Consider the following 23,974-nt stretch of genomic DNA (forward strand, 5'->3'; position numbering starts at 1 on the left):
ATGCCGTATTCTGACCATTGAAAAACGTTTATAAAACGTATTGAAAAGTGGGTATTTGACCCGATTTGGTTTGAAAGGGTCGTTTAGACCCTATTTGTTGATTTGAGGAACGAGACTCGAATAATCATCAGTATTTGATGCTATTCGGTGTCGGGTTCGACTTTGACAAGCTTGACATGAATAGTTTTGGAAATGATTATGAACTAATTGTTTTAAGTTCATTTGGATGTAATTAGTCGACATTCATCATCATACCCGGGTAAAAATCCGGCATGGTATGTAGAACCAAGGATGACTTTGTGTTGGTGACTAATATACTTGTTTTGGAAATGTAAAGAAATGATGAAAGGCTTTAAAGTACCTCCCAAAAATAAAATAAATGGCTTTAAAATACCTTTTAAATGTTATTAACCAAATATTATCACCGAAACACGGATTTAACCGTCATGGTATGAGGAACCAAGGGTGAAAATTGTTTTATGGTTAAAACAAATGAAATGAAACAAAAAAGGTTTGAAAATATTTGAAATGGTGAAAACCGATTACAAATATAAAAATGAGTTAAAGGGAAATGACGAGAACGAACACGGTTAATTTCTGACCTGGCCACCCCGTTGAGGCGCGGGCAAACCGGCGAACCAAGGGGCTTCTGTCTCAGGCCAAAAATCAGTTTTGGTTCGTTTATTCCATGTTTTGGTTCATGTTATGCATGTTTTAGCAGGTTATAGTCATGAAACAAGTAAAACATAATAAAAGAAGGATTTTTACACCCTCATACTTACATGTTTGGTTATGGAGAGTGACCGACGTAAGTGTAACAACTCGTTTGGTCAGAAAAAACTCGGTTTAAAACCGTTTTGGTAAGTAAAAAAAGTGTTTTAAGATTAGTGACGGTGTAGTGGTCGAAGTGGTCGGTCAAGTGATTTAATGCACGATGACAGTACCAAACAATGTGTAAGGCTTGTATTTACGATCGGTAGGTCGTAAATACGCGTCGGATTGTGACTTAAGAAGTCGAGTCGAAAATTTTAAGGGAGAAAAGAGGGCCGGGGCGGACACTCGCGTCAATTCTCAAATGGGGGCATTTGAGGGGTATTTATAGGAAAATGAGTGATTGTGTGAGTTTTGAGCGACGTGGCCACCTGGGCTGCTCAATGAGGCGCGAGCCACGTCGCGGGTCTTCGAGTTGTCTTCCCGCTTTCACACAATAGCAATCATGATTTGTTCTATCCTAGGGTTTGTAGTCATATGTTTGGTACTTGACCATTCATAAATCCGGGAAATCTTAGCATAGAAAGTTTTGAATGTTTGTTTTTTGTGGTTGACTCGGTTTGACTCGTTGTTGGAGTCGGAATTTAAATTTTTGAGTCGGTTTTTTGTACGGTGTCGGTTTTTGGTCCGGTGTCGGTTCTGACTCTAGTTAGTGTCATTGCGACCCCGTCGTCGTGCATTAAACACTCTAGGTATTTTTGAAATGTTTTGAAATTTTTTATTTTTGAATTGTTTTAAGTTTTCCGACGTAAAGTTGTACACAAACTGTCGATCAAACGCCGCGATTCTAAAGCATGTTATAGTCCGATAATCATCGGGTGTTTGTTGGAGTCTCAGCAGATACTGGGTATCTATAGAGCCCCCACTTTGACTAAGGCTTGGACAGGGCGAAAGTCAAAGTAGAGCCCCCAGGTCAATCGAAGATTACAACCTGGAGAGCCAAGCGACGTCGAGGAGACTCGAAAGGATTCGGGCCAAGGACCTGCCGTCGGGAAGGGCGACGCCAAGGCGACTCGAGGGTACGAGCCAAGGACCTGTCGTCGGAAACAGTTTAGAGTCTGTCGAATATCTGTACGGGTCGTTTAACGTCCGTTAGACTACGTACAAAGGCTCGCCAGCCACAAGAAGGAGTCATACCTGAGGCATCTTCGGATACGTCCTTGCATGTTTGCGAATAAAGGCTCGCCAGCTGTGGTGCGTATGTGAGGAGGGCTCGCCAGCCGTGATGCGTGGTAAGGCTCGCCAGCCATGGTGCGTATCTGAGGAGGGCTCGCCAGCCGCGACGCATTATAAGGCTCGCCAGCCATGGTGCGTATCTGAGGAGGGCTCGCCAGCCGCGACGCATTGTAAGGCTCGCCAGCCATGGTGCGTATCTGAGGAGGGCTCGCTAGCCACGATGCGTTGTAAGGCTCACCAGCCATGGGCCGTATCTAAGGAGGGCTCGCCAGCCGCGATGCGTTGTAAGGCTCGCCAGCCATGGTGCATATCTGAGGAGGGCTCTCCAGCCGCGACGCGTTGTACGGCTCGCCAGCCATGGGACGTATCTGAGGAGGGCTCGCCAACCATAGGGTGTATCTGAGGAGGGCTCGCCAGCCGCGACGCGTTGTAAGGCTCGCCAGCCATGGTGCGTATCTGAGGAGGGCTCGCCAGCCGCGATGCGTGGTAAGGCTCGCCAGCCATGAGGCGTATCTGAGGAGGGCTCGCCATCCGCGATGCGTGGTAAGGCTCGCCAGCCATGGTGCAGTCAGTTGATTGACCGTGAGAATATCCGCATCGGATGGGCTTGTTTTGAAAGTAGCGAACTCGTGATGCCGCCGTGGAAATAGTGAGTTTTGAATTTCACTATCAATGTTGCCGAAATAAGCGGGTTCCGCGAGGAAGCCCCCCTGTTGACATTTGGAGGAATAGTGAATTTGGAACTTTCACTATTCATTGCTTTTTTGAACTTGAAGTGGGGGTTTTAGTCGCCGTTTGTTTGAGTTTTGAAGAAAATAGCAAATTTTGAATTTTGCTATCGCGTTTGGAGTGACGGTTTATGTGCCGCCGTTGACATCTAAAAGAAATAGTGAACTTGGAATCTTCACTATTATTTTTGAAGTGACGGTTTATGTGCCGCCGTTGACATGTGTAGGAAATAGTGAATTTGGAATCATCACCATTATTTTTGAAGTGACGGTTTATGTGCCGCCGTTGACATGTGTGGGAAATAGTGAATTTGAAATCTTCACCATTATTTTTGAAGTGACGGTTTATGTGCCGCCGTTGACATGTGTGGGAAAAAGTGAATTTGGAATCTTCACCATTATTTTTGAGGTGACGGTTTATGTGCCGCCGTTGACATGTGTGGGAAATAGTGAATTTGGAATCTTCACCATTATTTTTGAAGTGACGGTTTATATGCCGCCGTTGACATGTGTGGGAATTAGTGAATTTGGAATCTTCACCATTTTTTTTGAAGTGACGGTTTATGTGCCGCCGTTTGAAATTCGAAGAAATAGCTAATTTGAGTTTTCACTATTATTTTGAAATTGACGGTTTTAATTGCCGTCGTTTGAATTTTGAGGAATTAGTGAATTTATATTTTCACTATTTGTGTTTGTATTTGAGAAAACGACGGTCCTGAAGGTCGTCGATGAAAATTTGAAGTTTGTTATGTGGGAATTGGGCCAAAGCCCAAAACTCACTGAATAGAGCAAGGGGAGGCCTGGTTTAGGCGCGAGCCACCTGGCGAACCAAAGGGGCTTCCCTAATTTTCTGTAAAAGACGCGAGGCTTGGTTGCTCGTTATTCATCATTCATCTTCAACCTTTCGACACAATAAAACCCAAAAAACGCCATTGTTGGTCCTTTAGCTTGCTTTCGTTTGCGCCGGTATCATCAATGTCATCTCAAGGTACGTATTTCCTCATGAATCCATTTAAATTTGTTGGTCATTTGATAGATTGAATTAGGGCGAAAGTTTTACCCTAAAAAATTGATTTGGGCGTTTTTGATTGAGCCCATTTCAAGTGAAATTGATGATTGCATTAGGTTAGAAACCTGTTTAGGAGTATAGGAGTGCTTTTAGTTTGCATTTTGGTCCCTGTTCCCGCTCCCTATGCTCGAAAAACGTGAGTGAGGTGAGAAACCGTCTCATCTCGCAATGCCAAGTTTATTTACTTGGATAATGGGCCCCACTAGGTTGCATTGTAGTCGAGAAAGACCGTATTTGCCATTGTGGACCTTTGTTGGGTATTGTGGGCAAAATTGGAATTTTTGCCTTATTGTGACGGTCTTATGTCTGACAAAATAAGCGCCTGTTTGGGCTTGAATTGAGTCAGTTTGCCTTAAAATGGACCTTATTGGTAGTTTAGGTCACCTTGAGGTGTGATAAAATCACGTTTGCCTTTTTGCTGTCATTTTTGAATTTTTGACCGGCTTGTGCTCAGATTGGCGTATAAATTGCGTTTTTGAGCCGTAGAAAAATTTTCCGTTGCATTGGGAATGCATTTTGGGTTGTTGGCGGACCTTGTGTGGGTCTTGAGACGCCATTTTTGTTTGTTGTTTTGACTCGTCTTTTGCTTGAAAAGAAGGGAGAGTCATATTTTGTGCGTTTTTGTGAATTGTTTTTTTGTTTGTTTGGTTGGGTTTGGGCGGGATTGCCCTTGCTTTGCTTTGCAGGTTGTTTTTTGTTCTGGGTTGGTCCATTTTACGCCGTCATAATGCCGAAATTTCGGCTGACGTTTCTTGTTTATTCTTTTGATCGCAGGGTACCATTTGGGACCTATGGGGTCCGTTGTTGAGGTTTTGGAAGAGAAGGATGATCCCGGAGGAGCTTGAGTGACCGAGGAGGCTGCTGGATCCGAGGCGGTGGTGGAGGATGCTTCTGTAGAGGAGGAGAGGCGGCTAATGTGGCCGGCTTGTCCTTTTTATTGTGGCTCATAGAAAGGATGGCTGATGATTGGGGGTCAGCATCGGGGTGGTGCGTCGCATCATGGTCCTTTGCCTCCTTATCATCCGAAGTCTGGCAGACACTGTCTTCTTTTTTGTTGTGGAGCAGGAACGAGGTATTACCGTTATGGTAACCACCTCTGCTTCCGTTGTTGCTCCTCTGTCTCTTGTGTTGCTCCCTTTCTTTTCCGTTTGAGAGGACAGAGAGTGCTTAGTTCGGTAGGTGGCGGATAGCCCCCAGTTCGTTGTCTTAGGCCAGTGTCTGTATGATAGACGGTTGTTTTAGGCCAGTGTCTGTATGATAGATGTCTGCACTGGATCCTGTTTGTACGGTCAGTTGTCCGTATTTAATGTGTGTCGATGTATTTTGCGTCAGGCGGTTTGTATATATGTGTTTTTGGAATGTGGTTCATTTGTGATTTTTGGTTCTTTTTTGTGTTGTGTTTCGGAGGAGCGCTATTGGCTGTCAATTCTCCTTTTGCTTTGCACCAGTTCCTGCATCGTTAGTGTAGAAAACAGACAACAGATAGCACATATGCATAAACGCAAACACGTAAAAGCATTTGATTGAAAAACAAAAATTAACCAAGATGACTTGAAGTTAAAATTTGAAATTTGAAAATTGAAATGAATTTTAAAAAATTCCGCGAACAGTCGTCACGTTTGGAATTCAAATGGAATAATTTGAAAATTGAGCAATTAACTCGGGTCTTAAATTAAATTGCGTTGAAATTGTTGAAATTGATTTGTGACTCGAAAAATTTCAAACTCAATCCGCCAGGGAAAAATTTTAGAAAAGATTTTTGTGAGTATATTTGGTTTGAATTTTTGAGGTCAAGACTCGAATTTGTGAGTGCTTGAATTTTTGAGGAAAACTGATGTCGTGTTATCAATTTTCGATTTTATTGCGAAAAAGTGAAAAATTTTCGGAATTTTGATTGCCATGGAAACGATCCGTCGCAGATCGGGGTGACTAGCCCTTCCCCCCTTAAATAAAGAAAGAAAAATCCGTAAGTTTAAAGCTGCGTCATGGAAACCGTGTCGGATTTCATAAAACGCAAAAACAAGGAAATGTGAGTGTGAGGAAACACAAAATGTCCAGGATCATCCCGAAGAGGCGCGAGCGTCCTGGCGGGAAGTTTGAGGTGTCAGGAGAAAAAACAACTTGAAAGAGACAAGTCAAAAGCGAGAATCCTGGGGAAGGCCTAAAGAGGCGCGAGCTGCCTGGCGATGGAATCCTGCTCTCCCCTTTTTCTGAAAAACGCACTGATCATTTTCGTATAAATAGTGATGTCTTCGGTTCATTGTTTCATCATCCGAAACACAAAAATATCTCTACAAAACTCCTTCTTCTTCTATTCCACGAAAATATTTCATGGATGCTTTTGAGAATGCATTGCGCCAATGGTCCCGGGATTTGTCGCCTCCCGAGAAGTATCAACTTGTTTGCATGGGAGTTGGTCAATTGTTGGTGCTCCGTCAAGTCATGGTGCAACCCTCATTTCTCGAAGCATGTTCTCGGTTTTGGGATTCGAAACACCATGTTTTCGTTTCCCCGAAGGGTGAAATTTGTCCTCTTGCCGAAGAAGTTGGAGCCATTGGTGGGTGGCCGGGTTGTGTTTCGGTGCTTCCTCCTACTCGGTTGTGCTATAAGGATAAATTCCGTTCCATGTTGGGTTTGTCGACGAGTCAAGTCAACTTCCTCCTTGCTCCTCATGGTGTGGATATGTTGGCTCTTATCAACACCTTTTCAAACCGATTAGATGTCAATGTTTCGGAGGTGGCTCGGAGAAGGGCTCTTGCTTTTTGCCTTGTCCATGTATACCTCTTTGTTGATGTTTTGAAGAAGGAGGGGCCGAAATGTTATGGTAGCATGACCCTTATTCATGTGGTTAAGAAAATGGAGCATGGTAGAGATCCATCGTGGTTGGTGCTTGGCGAGATCATCCAAGCCTTGGACAAGGAAGGCTCTTGTGGAGAAGCTCCTTCATTTGGGTCCCCAAGGATCCTCCAAGTATGGCTATTGGAGAGGCTAAGGTATGTAGAGCCTCCGGTTGATTCTTCTTCTTATTCCTTCCATCACCTTACCATGAGGAAGAAATTGTACTCGGATAGTTTTGCTTCTACCGAGGCTTATTGGGCCGCAAGATTGGCGGAGGAGGGTGGTCCTCACATCCGTTGGGTGGCGCCATGGTGGTACTTGAGGTCATTCACGGGGTTGCCCGCTTCGGGTGTTAGTCCTCGTTCTTTGATGGTGGTGGGTTTGAAGGTTGCTTCCTTCATTTATCCCGAAAGGCTCATGAGGCAAATGGGGCGTCAACAAAAGGTGCCCGCCCAAGATACCCTTGTCCAAGAGAATGTTTTCCGGAACTCCGAGCTTGTGGATGTCTTCGAAAGGTGGTGGGCCACTCGGCCGCTTTGGGAGGTACCAAACCCCGTTGCCACGTCATTGGTGACTCCCGCTTATGTCCAGTGGTCAAGAGCTCCGTCCTTGGAAGAGAGGTCCAAATTCCCCAAGGACGAGGTCGTCGACTTGAAGTATCGAGAGGTTGGCAAGGCCAACCGTGCCTTCTTTTAGGAGTATATGGATGGAGCTAGTCTCGATGTGATGAGACCACCAAAGAGGAGAAGCTCGGGTCCTAAGAACATGGTGAGTTGTGAATGTGCTCGCTTTGGTTCGAACATGGGGTATTGCACTAGACCGGGGGCCGTCGCCGTCTTAGATCTGTTGAGGATCCGTTCCGAGGAGGAAATCCATGCTAGGCGGGCCAACAAGAAGAACAAGGGGAAGATGTACCCCGAGGGAAAAGGCAAGGGTAGAATGGAAGAGTGAAGACCTCCATTACCCATTTTATTATTATGTTGTATTAGTGTTGTGAGTTTTTTATTATGTTGTACTAGCTAGTTATTGTGTGTTTTGTGCTAGTTTTATTATGTGAGGTGTTTTAGTCGACACCTTAGCTTTGACAAGTTGTAGACTCGTCGAGCTTTATTTATTGTTGAAATTGTAATCCCTCTCATTATTAATTAAATAAGAGGATTGCTCGTGTCAAAAATTGCGAATGCTTATTTCTTCCATCCATTTTATAAAGGCAATTCGATTTGAATCGTCCTAAACGTTTGCACTTGGGAAGGTGGTATTTTTGTAAGAAGGGAGAAAGGCTACTTTTGGTATTTTATGAGGAAGGGAATGGGTTTCCCTTTCTTTTTTTGATGGGGATGTTTTTTGTATGTGGGGGTTTTTGTCGTATAGGGATGGTTGTTTTTGATTATAGGGATGGCTGTATACTTCTTGTGTAAGGAAGGACTGCCTACGTATTCACCTGAAGAGGTGAAATCAAACCATGATCGTAGTTCGAAATGCTTTATAAATTTGATTGGGTTTTGTGGTTGTATCCCTCATGTATAAGAGGGACTGCCTACGTATCCACCTGAAGAGGTGAAATTAAACCATGCTCGTAGTTCAGGGGTTTTGTAAATTTGATTGGGTTTTGTGGTTGTATCCCTCATGTATAAGAGGGACTGCCTACGTATCCACCTGAAGAGGTGAAATCAAACCATGCTCGTAGTTCAGGGGTTTTGTAAATTTGATTGGGTTTTGTGGTTGTATCCCTCATGCATAAGAGGGACTGCCTACGTATCCACCTGAAGAGGTGAAATAAAACCATGCTCGTAGTTCAGGGGTTTTTGTTTTAGTGAAAATGGACGTTGCCTTTGACAGATCAAAGGACATTCGAAACGGGCAAGGTGCCGCAATTTAGACTCGATAAAACATGCAATTTCAAATCAGAACGCGTTTGAGGAACTTGACTTGAAAAGGGTTAAGGTGGACGCTAGTTGTAAAACTAGGCTTGGATCGTTGGTTGCTATGGTTCAAGGGTAGTATTTCTTGAGTTGGTCTAGGTTGGTCGGGTTTGTAAAATCCTCCCCATCTAGGTCACTCAGTCTCACTGCGCCCCCCGAGAGTAGTTTCTTGACCAGGTATGGCCCGACCCAGATGGGTTTGAATTTTCCCCTCGGATCGACGGGTAGCGATGCTCAGACCGACTTGAGGACCAAGTTGGCCTCCTTAATGTTCCTGGGTTTGACCTTATTGTTGAATGCCCGTTGTATACGTCGTTGGTATAGCTGGACGTTGTGCAAGGCGTTGAGCCGCAGTTCGTCTAGAAGAGTGAGTTGTTCGTACCTTCGGCGGGTCCATTCCGCCTCAGGGACTTGACTCTCCAGTAGGATGCGTAGAGAAGGGACCTCTAACTCTACCGGTTGAACTGCCTCCATACCGTATGCTAGGTATAAGGGTCTGGCGCCTGTCGATGTTAGAATGGAGGTTCGGTATCCCTAGAGTGCGAATGGGAGCTTGCTCGGCCAATCGCGGTAGTTGTCTTGCATTTTCTTGATAATGGTGACAAGAGTTTTGTTAGCTGCCTCGACCGCTCCGTTGGTTTGGGGACGGTAGGGGGATGATCGATGTCATTTGATCTTGTATTTGTCCAGCAAGGCCTGAATTTCCGCCCGGAAATGAGAGCCTTGATCGCTGATGATCTCATGGCGTACCCCGTATAGGCAGATGATATTGTTCTGGATGAACTTGGCCACTTATTTGGCGGTCAAGATTGCATAGGACTGTGCTTCCACCCATTTGGTGAAGTAGTCGATGGCGACAAGGACCAAACAATGCCCCTTGGTGTCCACCGGGTTGACTTTCCCGATGATGTCGATGCCCCAAGTTGAGAAAGGCCAGGGTGAGGTCATTGTGTATAAAAGGGATGGCGGTATGTGTTGTATGTTGGCGAAGATTTGGCAATTGTGGCAATGCTTGACATAGTTACGGCAATCAACTTCCATGGTGGTCCAGTAGTAACCTAGCCGCATGATTTTCCGGGTAAGCATCATTGCGCTCATGTGAGGGCCACATTCTCCGTCGTGGACCTCACCCATGACTTCTTTGGCTTTGTGATGGTCAATGCAAAGGAGGAGAATTCCTTGGAGTGTTCTTTTGTATAGTTGATTTTGGTTTATCACGAATTGTGATGCAAGTAAACGGATGGCTCTTTGTCCTCTTTGATCAGAGTTGGGAGGGAATTCGTTTTTGGTTTTGTAGTTAAGGATGGCTTGGTACCAAGGTTCATCATGGCTTTCCTCGTCGTCGTTGATGGCACAAATGTGAGCTGGGTCGCTCCTTCTCTCGACACATAGGGGCATCGACGTCATGTCGTCAGGTATGTTGACGAGCGCGACAAGTTTTGCCATAGCATTAGCAAATTGATTTTCCTCTCGTGGCAAGTTGAAATAGTCGACTTGGTCGAAGAACTCGGCCTCTTGATTGATTTTTTCTCGGTAGGGAGCTAAGCTGTCACTTCGGATTTTCCATGATCCGGACACTTGATTGATGATGAGCAAGGAATCGCCGTGGACCCTCAATCTCTTGATGCCAAGTGTGATGGCTGCTTGCAGGCCGATGAGACATGCTTCATATTCAGCGGCATTGTTGGTACGGCGAAGTCTCGTTTGACCGAGATTGGAACATGTTCTCCCTCTGGTGATATTAGAAGGATTCCTACCCCAAAGCCTCTCAGATTAGATGCACCATCGAAGTATAGGTCCCATGCTTCGGAATCGGCACAAAGGATGTCTTCGTCAGGAAGTGACTATGTGTCGGTCGTTAGATCCTCGTTGAGGGGATTTTCTGCCAGGAAATCGGCGACTGCTTTTCCCTTGATAACCTTGAGGGGCACTAACTTGAGATCAAACTCGGACAGCAAGAGCGTCCACCTAGACAGCCTTCCGTTTAGTCCGGGTTTTTCGAGATGTATTTGACCGGGTCCATCTTGGAGTTGATGTGGACCGTATAACTGAGCATGTAATGCTGCAGCTTCTTTGTTGACCATACTAGGGTAAGGCAAGTCTTTTCCAGTTGAGTGTACCTTGTCTCGTACTCAATGAACTTTTTGCTGATGTAGTAGATGGCTCGTTCTTCGCCGTCAACTGTTTGTGCTAGCAGAGCTCCCATGGCCGTGTTGGTAACAGTCAGGTATAGGGATAGAGGAATCTCTGGTTGAGGTGGCATGAGGACATGAGTTTTGGATAGGATTTCCTTTATCCTGTCGAAGGCCTTTTGACAGTCGTCGTCCCAATCAATGTGATCGGAGGCGCGAAGTTTCTTTAATATCGGTTCTTAAATCAGGGTGAGCTTGGCAATGAAGCAGCTGATGTATTGGACCTAACCGAGAAATCCCCGAATCTACTTCTCATTCTTAGGCCGAGGCATTTGTTGAAGGGCTTTGATTTTGGTTGAATCAATCTCAATGCCTCTTTTGCTGACCACATGTCCCAAGAGTTTTCCAGAGGTGACCCCGAATGCACACTTCTGAGGATTTTGTCTCATGTTATATTTTTGCAGGCGAGCGAAGAATTTTCAAAGGGCGCTGATGTGGCCGTCCCGTTCTCTTTACTTGACAATCATGTCGTCGACATATACCTCTACCTCCTTGTGCATCATATCATGTAGTAGAGTGGTAGCGGTTCTCTGATAGGTAGCCCCGGCGTCGATGAGACCGAAAGGCATGACTGTGTAGAAATATGTACCCCACTGTGTAGTGAATGCAGTTTTGTGCATGTCTTCCTCAGCCATTTTAATCTGGTTGTACCCGGCATACCCGTCCATGAATGATAGGAGAGCATGTTCGGCAGTGTTGTTTACCACAATGTCCACATGTGGGAAAGGAAAGTCGTCCTTTGGACTCGCCTTGTTCAGATCCCTGAAGTCGACGCAAACCCGAATTCTCCCGTCTTTCTTCGGTACAGGAACAACGTTTTCCACCCAGTCAGAGTATTCAGACACTTTGATGAAACCAGCCTTGAACTGTTTATCCACTTCTTCCTTGATTTTTAGGGCCCATTCAGGACGCATTCGACGTAGCTTCTGCTTCACAGGTTTAGCCCCGGGCTTAATGGGTATCCGGTGCTATGCAATTTCCCTGTCAATCCCAGGCATGTCTCTGTAGGACCAGGCGAATACGTCCTTGTATTCGTGGAGGAGGTCAATGAACTGTTGTATTTCCGAGGGGTCTAGAGTTGTCCATATCCTAAGTTCTTGAGGTGTGTGGTCGGTTCCTACGTTAATAGGTTCGGTCTCCTCAATAATGGGAGTTCTGTTTTACCGTTTGTTAAGTTCTTTGGCTAGGTGAGGTGGGTAGTCACTCAAGTCAAATTCCTCATAGTCATTCAGAATTGCATTGCAGTTAAATTGAGACGAGTCATAAGAAAACTTAGCGTTCATTAAGTTGACACGAGCGAAAAGCTCGGAGAGGACAGACATCTCATGGTCAGTTAGAGGCGACACAGCAGAGGAGGTGGCCCCTAGAACAGGCTCCAGGTTGTCACCTTTCATGGGAGTGGGGGCGACCCTAGTAGACTCAGCCTCTGAATCACCCACGACCTTATGGTAAAATAGTGGGAAGGGGACCTTGACTGGGACATCAAGAGTGTTAGGAGCTGCGATAGACTTTGACTCCAACTCAGACTCAGATTCAGATTCTTCTCCACTTCCCTCTTTGAACATAGGGCCTTCTCCAGTTGTGATCTTGAGAATGCGGCCTTGGCGATCGGTCCACTTGACGGTTTTCCTCCGGCCATGTGTAGCTTTCTCCGGGTCAGTGTTGGAGATCAAGGCAGTTGGGTCAAACTGATTTTCCTTCAGAGCGATGTTGATGATGTCCTCGTAGTCGAGGTGCTTGATGTTATCTTCTCCAAAGAGGAGAGTGACAACTTGTCCATCGAGGCATGACGACGGTTTAGACTCGTTTGATGCAGCTTCGGTGTTGTCGGGGATAAAGTAGTAGTCCTGGAAGACTTCCACACCCGGGTACCTGGTCTTGGCCACAGATTCATAGATCGGCTCAGGAAAGCCTTGGTAGAGCTCGGACTCTCCCTCGGGGACAAAATATCCAATGAGGGTTAGATGATAGGGACGGAGGATAACTCCGTGCTTCTTGCGCTTCCGAACTAGAAGGTTCATCTCCTGGATATCTTCATCGGTAGGCTCATATCACAGTCCGATGGGTATGTTGGGGACCTTAGCCTGTTTCAATGGAGGTAAGGTGCTCTTCAGTGGATTGAGGGGTAAACCCGGGAAGTAACCCTGGCGCATCATGATGCGGTTGACTGTGAGGTTGGCAAATGGGTCACAATCAAAGGGTGTTGATTCATCAGTTTTGGCATTCACAGCTTGGAATCCTCACATTTCATTATCATCTTCCTCAATGGTCTGAGAGGCTATTCCCTTTCTCATGACAGCTTTGATCGGGGAAGCAGGAATCGTGATTGTTTTCCCGTTGAAGGGGACCCTGATTTTCTGGTGGAGAGTCGAGGTAACTGCCTTGACGGTGTGAATCTAGGGACGTCCCAGGAGCATATTGAAGGAGGCGTCGATGTCGACCACCTGAAAACTGGTTTGCCTTTCCAGTGGTCCGGTTGCGACAGTTAGAGTGATAAGCCCTGCGACCTTGCGACGAGTGCCGTCGTAGGCGCGTACTCCTTGATTTTTCGGGACCAAGTAAGCTTCCTTAATACCCAGTTTGTGAGCATTCTTGAGGGGAATGACATTCACTGCGGACCCGTCATCCACAAGGACCATGGGCACATTCTTCTTGAGACATTGTACGGTAATGTACAGGGCAAGGTTATGATTTGCTCCGAAGGGAGAGATATCTTTGTCGGAAAAGACGACTGGGTTGTTCAAGTCAGGGGCATCCCTTGTCATATGTGCCACTTTTTCTTTGGGGGAAGAGGTGGAGAGCATAGTTAGTTTTCCCAAGGCCTGTAGCAAAGCCTGTCGATGTTCAAAGGACGTCGCGATCAGTTGCCAAATCGAGATCTCGGCTTTTGCCTTCTGAAGCTGTTTGAGGATTGAATTCTCAGGGGCCTTCGCTTAAGTGTCTACTTCCGGGACAACTTGGTCGTTTGTTGTTGGAACGACCGTTGGATTGTTCGGGTTCTGATAGGGGCGTCCGGACCGGGTAAGGTGACCGATCTCGTTCGCCCGTTTCTCTTTTTCTGGGACAAGGTAGACATCTTCAACGTCGTCTCTCCAAATGCCGTTTATTTCAGGATCTCGAAGGCACCTTGGAAGGGTATTTCTTGGTGGGCAGTTTTTGTGAGGAATATTTTTGTGGGGGTAATTTTTGTGGGTTTGATTATTGTGAGGGTGATTATTGTTTGGATAATTATTGTCAGGTGCATGCCAGAATGGTCGCGGGAGCAATCCGTCCTGGTGAGGGTAGTTTTGGGCGGTCGGGGGACTCTCTCTCGGGCGTGGTGGTGGAGGATTGAAGATAAGCCGGCGGTAGGCATCGTCAAGTCGGGTAATCCTCTCGGAGAGGCTGGCTATGGCTTCCTCAACCTGTTGGAACATGGTGAGCATAGTTGCGGCACTGAACACAAATACCCCGTCCGGGGGATCTTTCTCCAAGGCATTCACCTCGTCATCAATTGGCAAGATGAGGTGAGAGCAGTCCAGAGTTGGTTCATCGTTGGAGATGGCGTGGATCCCCTTTCTCAATCATGTCTTGGATGATGTGTTTGAGTTTTAAGCAGGTTTCTGTATCATGCCCTTTCCCTTGATGGTACTGACAGAAAGCATTGGTGTTCCAGAAGCGGGATTTCTTAGCATCGGTCGGATCCGGGGTGGGTCCGATTCGTTGTAACTTTCCCTGGTCCATGAGCCTCTTAAGGGCACTTGCATAAGTTGATCCTATATTAGTGAACACTCTCTGAGGACGCTCAGCTCTCTTTGCAGATGGTTCAACGAGGTTGACCTCATCGATCTTGTTCGTTTGGCTGTAAGGGCGAGACCCGGTTGAGTTGGATCCCTGGTAGCCTCTGCCAGTGGTCTTGGCTAGGACACCCTTCCGGAGGTCATCTTCAATACGTGTCCCAGAATTTGCAGATCATGGAAGGTCTTGATATTTTGGTACCTCAGTAAGTTGGCATACAGCGGGCGGAGATTGTTGACAAATTTTTCCACCAAGGTTGACTCACTCGGTTTGCTGACCAGCTAAGTACTTACCCTCCTCCAACGGGTTAAGAACTCGGTGAATCCCTCCTTGTCGTTCTGGGTTAGGACCTCAAGGGTACGGGTATTGGCTTGGATTTCAACATTGTCAGTGTATTGCTTAGCAAATTCAACCGCGATCTCATCCCAGGTAGTAAGGTTCTTCGGGTCAAGGGAGTAGTACCATTGACGAGGGATCGGTTCCAAGGATGATGGAAAGATCCGGGTGAAAAGTTCCTGTTTGACCCCGGCCATGTAGTCTTTGAAGGCTCGAATATGATTGAGCGGGTCCTCCACTCCTTTGAACTTAGGTACGTCAGTCAGGGTAAAGTTGTTAGGTAATTGATCCCCAGCAGGTTCAAACCTTCGGTTGTTCTCAAGATGGATATTGTTACCCCGGGCTAGGAGCTGTTCTTCCAAGAGCTTTAGCCTCTTCTCAGTTTCAGTCAGAGGTGGAGTATTATGTTCTCCAGCTTCCTTGTTTTCCAGGGCGTCGATACGGGTCTCGACGCGATCCAGGGTGAGCTTAAGAGCGGTGAGCAGGCTGGCTAGCTGATCAGTCGTGACATCTCTGTTGTTATCATTGTTGTTGTTGTTGACAGACGAAGTTGAAGACGGGGCCATGGCTCTCAGGCAGAAAAATGGCTCATATTACAAGTCAATCTGACACGGTTTAAAGACTGAACGCAGACAACACAAGGACGAGATAAAGACCAGACTCAACAGGACGAGGAGGACCGTGCATGGTTCCTCGGTGCTGACTCGATTTATGACATGACGGTGTTGACCGAACTTTTGACACGTGTCCAATGTAACGGCATGACGCCATTGGACGAGTCTTGTGGTGAGACGACTCATAAGTAAAGACCCATAAGTACGTTTGATTCGACACGATAGACACGAGGCGGGATTGGAATGGTGGACTGAAGTTTTCGAAAATAGATATTTTCAAAAGATTCATTTGTCACTTTACGGACGGCTTCCGAAGATAGAAATCTCCGCAAGTCGGTCGGTTGAAAGGGTTATCTTAATTTTATTTGCAAAAGACGGTTTTGAGTTTGAATCGGCTCGGAAAACATTGTATTGCCTCCCAAGACGGTTTTAAAATTCAAAAATGTATGTTTTGAAAATCGAGTTTGAAAAGTTTGAAGAGGTCTCGAAGACGGTGCATGGTCCTCGGGGTCTCGAAAGTGTCTCGAGAAAAGGGTGTGTGATTTTCTCGGGTTTTGAAAGAACCATTGTCGGCGCGAAACGGGTTAAAATATGTGTCTAGACGCGGCGATTATAACGGCGTAAAAAGGTGATTTTAAATGGTTGTAGAAAACCTGAGTTTGAAAATCGTCATTACGACGGCCTAGAAAGGTGTGCTAAAATGGTTATAAAAATCGGGTTTGAAAATCGTCATTACGACGGCCTAGAAAGGCGTGTTGAAATGGTTGTAAAAACCGGGTTTGAATATCGTCATTACGACGGCCTAGAAAGGCGTGTTAAAATGGTTGTAAAAAACCGGGTCTGAAAATCGTCATTACGACGGCCTAGAAAGGCGTGTTGAAATGGTTATAAAACCGGGTTTGAAAATCGTCATTATGACGGCCTAGAAAGGCGTGTTGAAATGGTTACAAAAAACCGGGTTTGAAAATCGTCATTACGACGGCGTAGAAAGGCGTGTTGAAATGGTTATAAAAAACCGTGTTTGAAAATCGTCATTACGACGGCCTAGAAAGGCGTGCAACGGTCGGCGAAAGACCGAGGTTTGAAACGGCCATTATAACGGCGCAAAAAGGTGTTTTTTGAAAGTTTGAAAAATGACACGGAAGGACTTATGATCAATTAGCACATAAGCACTCACAGTTCGTTATATTATGCATTATGCTGACACGGGTTTTGGCCTAGAAGGGTGGGTTACACACCAAGAAATCAAACCCCAATTTGCGAGAGGGATACCAATCCAAACAAAATGTGTAAGGAGGGTGCCCTAGCCTCGTGCTCGAAAGTTATGAAAGCTCTTTGACGAAACAGAAATGTGTAACCTCAATGGTATGCTTGACTCAATCGAGGTCCGAAGCGCGGAGATGAGAAAACTCACGCCGACGGGACGAGCCAAATGGTCGAAAAGGGTTAGCTTGTGGGTCTGGACAAGGAACCCGAACGTGACCGTAATATCAATTAATGCATTCCAACCAAGACCTCGTTCGAGTCTCACCATCTAGGGATCACAAGGATGTAAGTGTCCTAGTTCTCTCCAGCGGAGTCGCCAATATGTGGACATGGCCCACCTACAGGTCCGGTTTGATCTGCGGATGTGCAACGGTCTTTTTGAAAGCCACGCTCGGCGGCGTAAAAATACTTTCGACCGGATCGTTTTAGATCGGTCGGTTTCGTCTTGGTAAGGGTCTCGAAATGATTAGAGATGTTCGGAGTCGCCACCAAGCATTTGTGGGATGCTTGGAACCCGTTCGAAATCCACTTTATACCTCGGTCAAATCGAAGCACAAAGCAGTGTTTGACATAGGTACTAAAGATAAGGAAATCGTCCCTCTTTAGCATCCTATCTCTAGAATAACTCTCGTACACCCTGGATAAGGTCGTCCACTATCCAAAGTTTTTGAGTAAGAGGTGAAGGTACATATTGGGAAGCCCTTTAATTAGACACCCAATCCCGCCCGCGGTAGCGGCCTCTACTGATCGATCTTGGTTGGTTGAATGCAAAAGTTGATAAAACGGTTTAAATGCATGAATGTGCATCCAATAATTTAAACCTAACATGTGAGAGCTTTCTAAGTCGGTTGATTTAATCCAAGTATCAAGTATAAGATGTCGAGTTGGATTTATGGTTGATTTGCATGCAAGACGGGAATTAAACATCCATTTACCGTATTAGGTTTATGGTGTATAACGTGATCCATTTGTCTTAGTAAAGCATTTTGCAAATATGATTTTGAATGAGCAAATAGTCATCTGATCCGTCCTATATCCGGGCTAACCGGAGTCGGGATCGTCCTAGACTAATGCTGGAAGGGGAACAGACCCTACACCAGGCAGCCATATGAGGCGCGAGCCTGTTGGCGATGCAAGGGGGTCTCCCCTGGTTTTGAAAATGAGAATTGAAAGGCCTATTTTAGGCGCGGGTCAACCTACGGTGATATGCCGTATTCTGACCTTTGAAAAATGTTTATAAAACGTATTGAAAAGTGGGTATTTGACCCGATTTGGTTTGAAAGGGTCGTTTAGACCCTATTTGTTGATTTGAGGAATGAGACTCGAATAATCATCAGTATTTGATGATATTCGGTGTCGGGTTCGACTTTGACAAGCTTGACATGAATAGTTTTGGAAATGATTATGAACTAATTGTTTTAAGTTCATTTGGATGTAATTAGTCGACATTCATCATCGTACCCGGGTTAAAATCCGGCATGGTATGTAGAACCAAGGATGACTTTGTGTTGGTGACTAATATACTTGTTTTGGAAATGTAAATAAATGATGAAAGGCTTTAAAATACCTCCCAAAAATGAAATAAAAGGCTTTAAAATACCTTTTAAATGTTATTAACCAAATATTATCACCGAAACACGTATTTAACCGTCATGGTATGAGGAACCAAGGGTGAAAAATATTTTATGGTTAAAACAAATGAAATTGAATAAAAAAGGTTTGAAAATATTTGAAATGGTAAAAACTGATTACAAATATGAAAATGAGTTAAAGGGAAATGACGAGAACAAAGACGGTTGATTTCTGACCTGGACACCTCGTTGAGGCGCGGGCAAACCGACGAACCAAGGGGATTCTGTCTCAGGCTAGAAATCAGTTTTAGCTCGTTTATTCCATGTTTTGGTTCATGTTATGCATGTTTTAGCATGTTATAGTCATGAAACAAGTAAAAACATAATAAAAGAAAGAGTTTTACACCCTCATACTTACATGTTTGGTTATGGCGAGTGACCGACGTAAGTGTAACAACATGTTAGGTCGAAAAAAACTCGGTTTAAAACCGTTTTGGTAAGTAAAAAGAGTGTTTTAAGATTAGTGATGGTGTAGTGGTCGAAGTGGTCGGTCAAGTGATTTAATGCACGATGACGGTACCAAACAATGTGTAAGGCTTGTATTTACGATCGGTAGGTCGTAAATACGCGTCGGATTGTGACTTAAGAAGTCGAGTCGAGAATTTTAAGGGAGAAAAGAGAGGGCGGACACTCGCGTCAATTCTCAAATGGGGGCATTTGAGGGGTATTTATAGGAAAATGAGTGGTTGTGTGAGTTTTGAGCGACGTGGCCACCTGGGCTGCTCAAAGAGGCGCGAGCCACGTCGCGGGTCTTCGAGTTGTCTTTTCGCTTTCACACAAGAGCAATCATGATTTGTTCTATCCTAGGATTTGTAGTCATATGTTTGGTACTTGACCATTCATAAATCCGGGAAAACATAGCATAGAAGATTTTGAATGTTTGTTTTTTGTGGTTGATTCGGTTTGACTCGTTGTTGGAGTTGGGATTTGAATTTTTGAGTCGGTTTTTGGTCCGGTGTCGGTTTTGACTCTAGTTAGTGTCATTGCGACCCCGTCGTCGTGCATTAAACACTCCAGGTATTTTTGAAATGTTTTGAAATGTTTTATTTTTGAAATCGTTTTAAGTTTTCCGACGTAAAGTTGTACACAAACTGTCGATCAAACGCCGCGATTCCAAAGCATGTTATAGTCCGATAATCATCGGGTGTTTGTTGGAGTCTGAGCAGATACTGGGTATCTACAATATTACGGGTTGTTTTAGCTGGGTTTTGTTAATAACGCGAGGTTAATATAAAAGGTTCCCGTCATTATTCTTAACCACTTTTACCTTCTAAAACCTTTCAAAAGAAAGGAAAAAGAGTTACGTAGTTCGCATTCCTCGCATTATTAGCAAATCTCAAGGCTAGGATCGTCGGATTGTCTTGTTCTTTACGCCGTTGTGATCGTTGTGTCGAGGGTAAGCTTCTTGCATAATTTTCATAATGTTTTGATAAGTTTGTTTAAACCTTAATTGGGTAGATTTGGGGGATTTGGGTGTATTATGATGATTAGGTGGTAATTATGTGAATATGTGTTATAGAAGGAGGATTCGTTGAGGAGCGTTATTGAATAGCTGATGTGACGGTCTGTGATTGCTATTCCAGGTAGGGTTTCCCTACTCAGTATTGATTACATGGCTTTGTTGATGATTAATCGTTGTTGGTTTATATCTTATCGAATTTGGAATTGGTGATTGTTAGCTGTATAATGCGGTTGTTGTATGATTGTCTGTGGTTTGCGAGGTGCGTCCTCGGCTGAATGGAGTCACTTGCGGGATTGGCTTCACGCCCTTGATTCGCCTTCTGTGGAACCCGCCACAGAAGGGATGTGCACATTTAGGAACTTCGATTTATCGCTCGGATGAGATAAGCGGGGCTTAGGTGGGAACGGCTGCGGTCCCCCACTGGCGGTGTGGAATACTTGTTGCGATCAGTATTTGGGCAGGACTACACACTTTAGTGTGTAGTTAGGTGTGTGGTGATGTGATGGAGTTTGGTTTTGTTGGATTGAATTATAAGTATTGCTTTTATTGCAGTTGTGTTATTTTGTGTAATCAGTACTGACCCCGTTTAATTGTTTTAAAAACTGTGGCGATCCATTCGGTGATGGTGAGCAGGTATTGAGCAGGTATGAGATGGCTTACGCGAGGGATAGCTGGGATGGAGTCGTCACATGAGTCACTAGAGTCTTCCGATGTGTCATGAACTTAGTTTATTACATTTGGTTTTACAGTTTTTGAGAACAGTTGTATTTTCTTTTATCAGTTCGGGATTTGAACTTGTATCGCTTTAAACTTATTTATTAAAGTATGTTTCTTTATGATCTATTTGATATTCATTGCCTCGGGTAACCAAGATGGTTGCACTTCCATGCTTTAAGTGGTCCTGTTAAGGCACTTGGGGTATGGGGGTGTTACATTACTCATTTACCATTAACTTTGCTAATATGATTGACACCTTTATTAGCATGTTCACCATAGTCATGAGTGAGTAGTCTTCTAGCTAGGGTTAATGGGGGATTAGGGGAACTATAACATGAGGGTAGATTCATACTTAATCTAATATGTTTCCATAAGATTGCTTGCTTGTTGTAATGTCAACCTATGCACATGTTATGCTTGATAAAATACTTGACTATGAAACCTTGCATATATACATCTCTTATCTATTCAACAAGACTTGTAAGATATAAACTAACTCGAGTCTTGTTAGACCATGCATAGAAGTGAATAGGAAGAAAGTAAGTCGACTTGTAGGTGTTGTACAGTGTTAACCGACTCCGCTCCGGGACCCAAATCTTCCTATGAATCGTAAGATATAAACTAACTCGATTACACTACAACAACAATTTGCTTGGAACTATGTAAATATGTTTGTATGATCACCATCATGAACCCCCTATGAACCCATGACACCCTAGTGCCTTAATCTACTATTTACAAATCCCTTCTTTACTTGCTTGTTTTACTTTCATTTCTTTACATTTCATTGTTAATGTAGTGTAGCTTGGTACCTCAAATCTCAACCCATTTTGTGACACCCTAAGACCTAGCTTTCTATAACCAATAACTTAATTCAATACCCGTCCTTTGGGATCACCCCTTTACTTTTCACTCTATTAAGAGTAGTTTGTTTAGTTATAAATGTTGTTTTGGTTGGTTGACTTAAACGACAAAGTTTTGAACCTTGAATTGTTTTCATTTGTTGTTTTTAGTTGGTCTTTCTTAACCTTGGGGAAGTCAAATTCCTCAAGGTAGTTTTAATTGTTTTCTAGTGGTTTGATTTTTGCATATCTAGAAGATCACAAGGTAGACTTTTGCCTATTGATCCCGAAATTGAAAGAACTTTGACCAATATTAGAAGAGTTTTTAGAGGAACTTCAAAAAGTTCGGGTATTGGAGAACTTGTGGACATTGGTATTGTCCAATCGGATAATGTTGAGTTCACCAACCATTTTGCAATACAAGAAGAGGAGAACCCAATTCAAAACCAGCCACAAAATCAACCCACAATGTCTAAATTTTCATCTCATTCCGTACCTACCAAGGAGAACCTACCAAATGGTACTCTAACACCACGTCACATAACCGGTAATTTCATTGCCAAATCCGCATTCATACAATTAGTTGAGAGAAGTCAATTTGGAGGGATACCTAATGAAGATCCTCATCTACATATGGAGACTTTTTGTGACTATTGTGATGCTATCTCTCAAACCGGAGTGACCCAAGATCTAATTCGATGGGTGTTTTTTCCTTTTTCCTTGATCGGAACCGCAAAGCAATGGTTAAAGAACCTAGACAAGGCTACCCTTGGTATTGACTCATGGAAGAAGTTAGCACTTATCTTCTACAAGAAATTATATCCTCCGGAGAAGACTAACATGTTAAGAGCCCAAATCACCGGGTTCAAGCAAAGGGATGAGGAATCATTATATGAAGCATGGGAGAGATTTAAGGACACTTCTCGCTCTTTTCCACACCATGGACTTAGTGAATGGTTTCTTGTTCAACAATTTTGGAATGGCTTATATAAAGACTCACGAAATGTGCTTAATATGGGCTCCAATGGGAGGTTCACCGAGGTTGATGACAACCAAACATGGCCTAAAATCGAAGATATGGCGGCTCATAATTCCCAATATAGTAGACAACGAAAGGCCACTAGAGGAGGGAAGCATGAGGTGGATTCCATCACACAATTGGGTGCTCAACTAAGTGCTCATATCGATACCATAAACTTGAAGTTTAAGAAAGCAATGGCCAAGCTTGATGAAGCTTCCAAATCACCCAAACAACATGTCAATGCTATGATGGCATCATCCTCAATCCCAAATGGAGTGTGTGAAAGTTGTGGAACCTTCGGACATGATCAAGATGAATGTAGAAGAACAAGTGCACAAGTGAATGTTTTCCAAGCATACAAAAATGGCACACCTTATTCCAACTACTACAATGAGAATACCAAATCCTATCTAAATCTTTCATACAAGAGCCAAAATGTCCAAAACCCTCAACCCACATATACACCTCCTCCAATGAGAAATCATACTCAAAGACCATACTACAATCAACCCAATGACCAAGCTTTTGATGTTCAAAAAGTGGTCCTCCAAATGCAAAAGAGGCAACAAGATTTCTTTGCTCAAATGCAAAGGGATATTCAAGCCAAAGAAACTACCATCAACAATATCCTTGCTCACACCAAAATGTTGGAGACTCAATTGTCTCAATTGGCCTCTTCTAGCTCCCAAAGACAAAAGGAACATTTACCTCCTCAAGGTAATCCTCCCACAAGACATGAGACCATCAATGCTATCTGTTAGTTTCTTTAACCCTCTTATTAGACTTTTATAATATAGATCTAAGTTAATAATTAAATTAGATGATGAGAATCTAGTTGCATGCAAACAAAAACAAAAATAAAGAGAGAAAACAATGTCTTCCTTACATTAGAAATAAAGGGAAAAATTGGCACAAGGAAGGACTCTTTCCAACTTTGTTATTGAGCTATGAATATAAGGATGATCCTCCAAGTTTCAAATTAGAAACTCTCCTTTTGATTGCACCCAAGATTTTCCAAATAATCCTTAATTATAATAACTAGATATTATCAAGGAATTAATTCCTTAATATTATTTTATTACTACTCTAGTAATTTTTTGTAATAATGATATGGTTGTTGTGAGTATATTAGAGAGATGTTTGCATAAAGTAAGAACTAGTAAAATGAGCAACAAAATTGCTTCTCAAAAGCGCCGAAAACCAGCACCCTAGTGCACTAGTGGGCAATTGCTTTTTCTTATTTTATTTTGCATGCAAACATAGGTATGATTGCATTAGGGTAGATTATTGTCATAAGCATGAAACTAGTGGAATGATTACATGTAAGTTGATTATAAAACAAAACGCAAAATAAAAATGTTGTCCAATGACATTTGTATTTCGGCCAAAATAAGTATAAATAGACCATTTTGATTTTGGAATGTTTGTCACACAAATATAAGAATCATATATTTATTTATCTTATATAAATAAGTATTAGTTTGATCATATAACAATTAGATAATATAAACTAATAATTAATATACACTTAACTCTTAAGTGATAATTATGTCATCATATATAAATATAATGAGTCCTATAATGTCCAATTAAATTAATATACAACCCTTTC

The 23,974-nt window shown here is 43.7% G+C and overlaps 1 non-coding gene across 1 annotated transcript; it reads right to left on the minus strand.

The window, feature by feature from the left end:
* Positions 1–22,181: 22,181 nt before the first annotated feature.
* LOC141615900 (small nucleolar RNA R71) lies at positions 22,182–22,288 on the minus strand. The gene has a single exon (XR_012530287.1). It is a non-coding gene; the product is annotated as a small nucleolar RNA R71 (small nucleolar RNA).
* Between the last annotated feature and the right edge of the window lie 1,686 nt (positions 22,289–23,974).

Source organism: Silene latifolia, chromosome 11, assembly GCF_048544455.1.
Source record: "Silene latifolia isolate original U9 population chromosome 11, ASM4854445v1, whole genome shotgun sequence".
Taxonomy (NCBI): Eukaryota; Viridiplantae; Streptophyta; class Magnoliopsida; order Caryophyllales; family Caryophyllaceae; genus Silene; species Silene latifolia.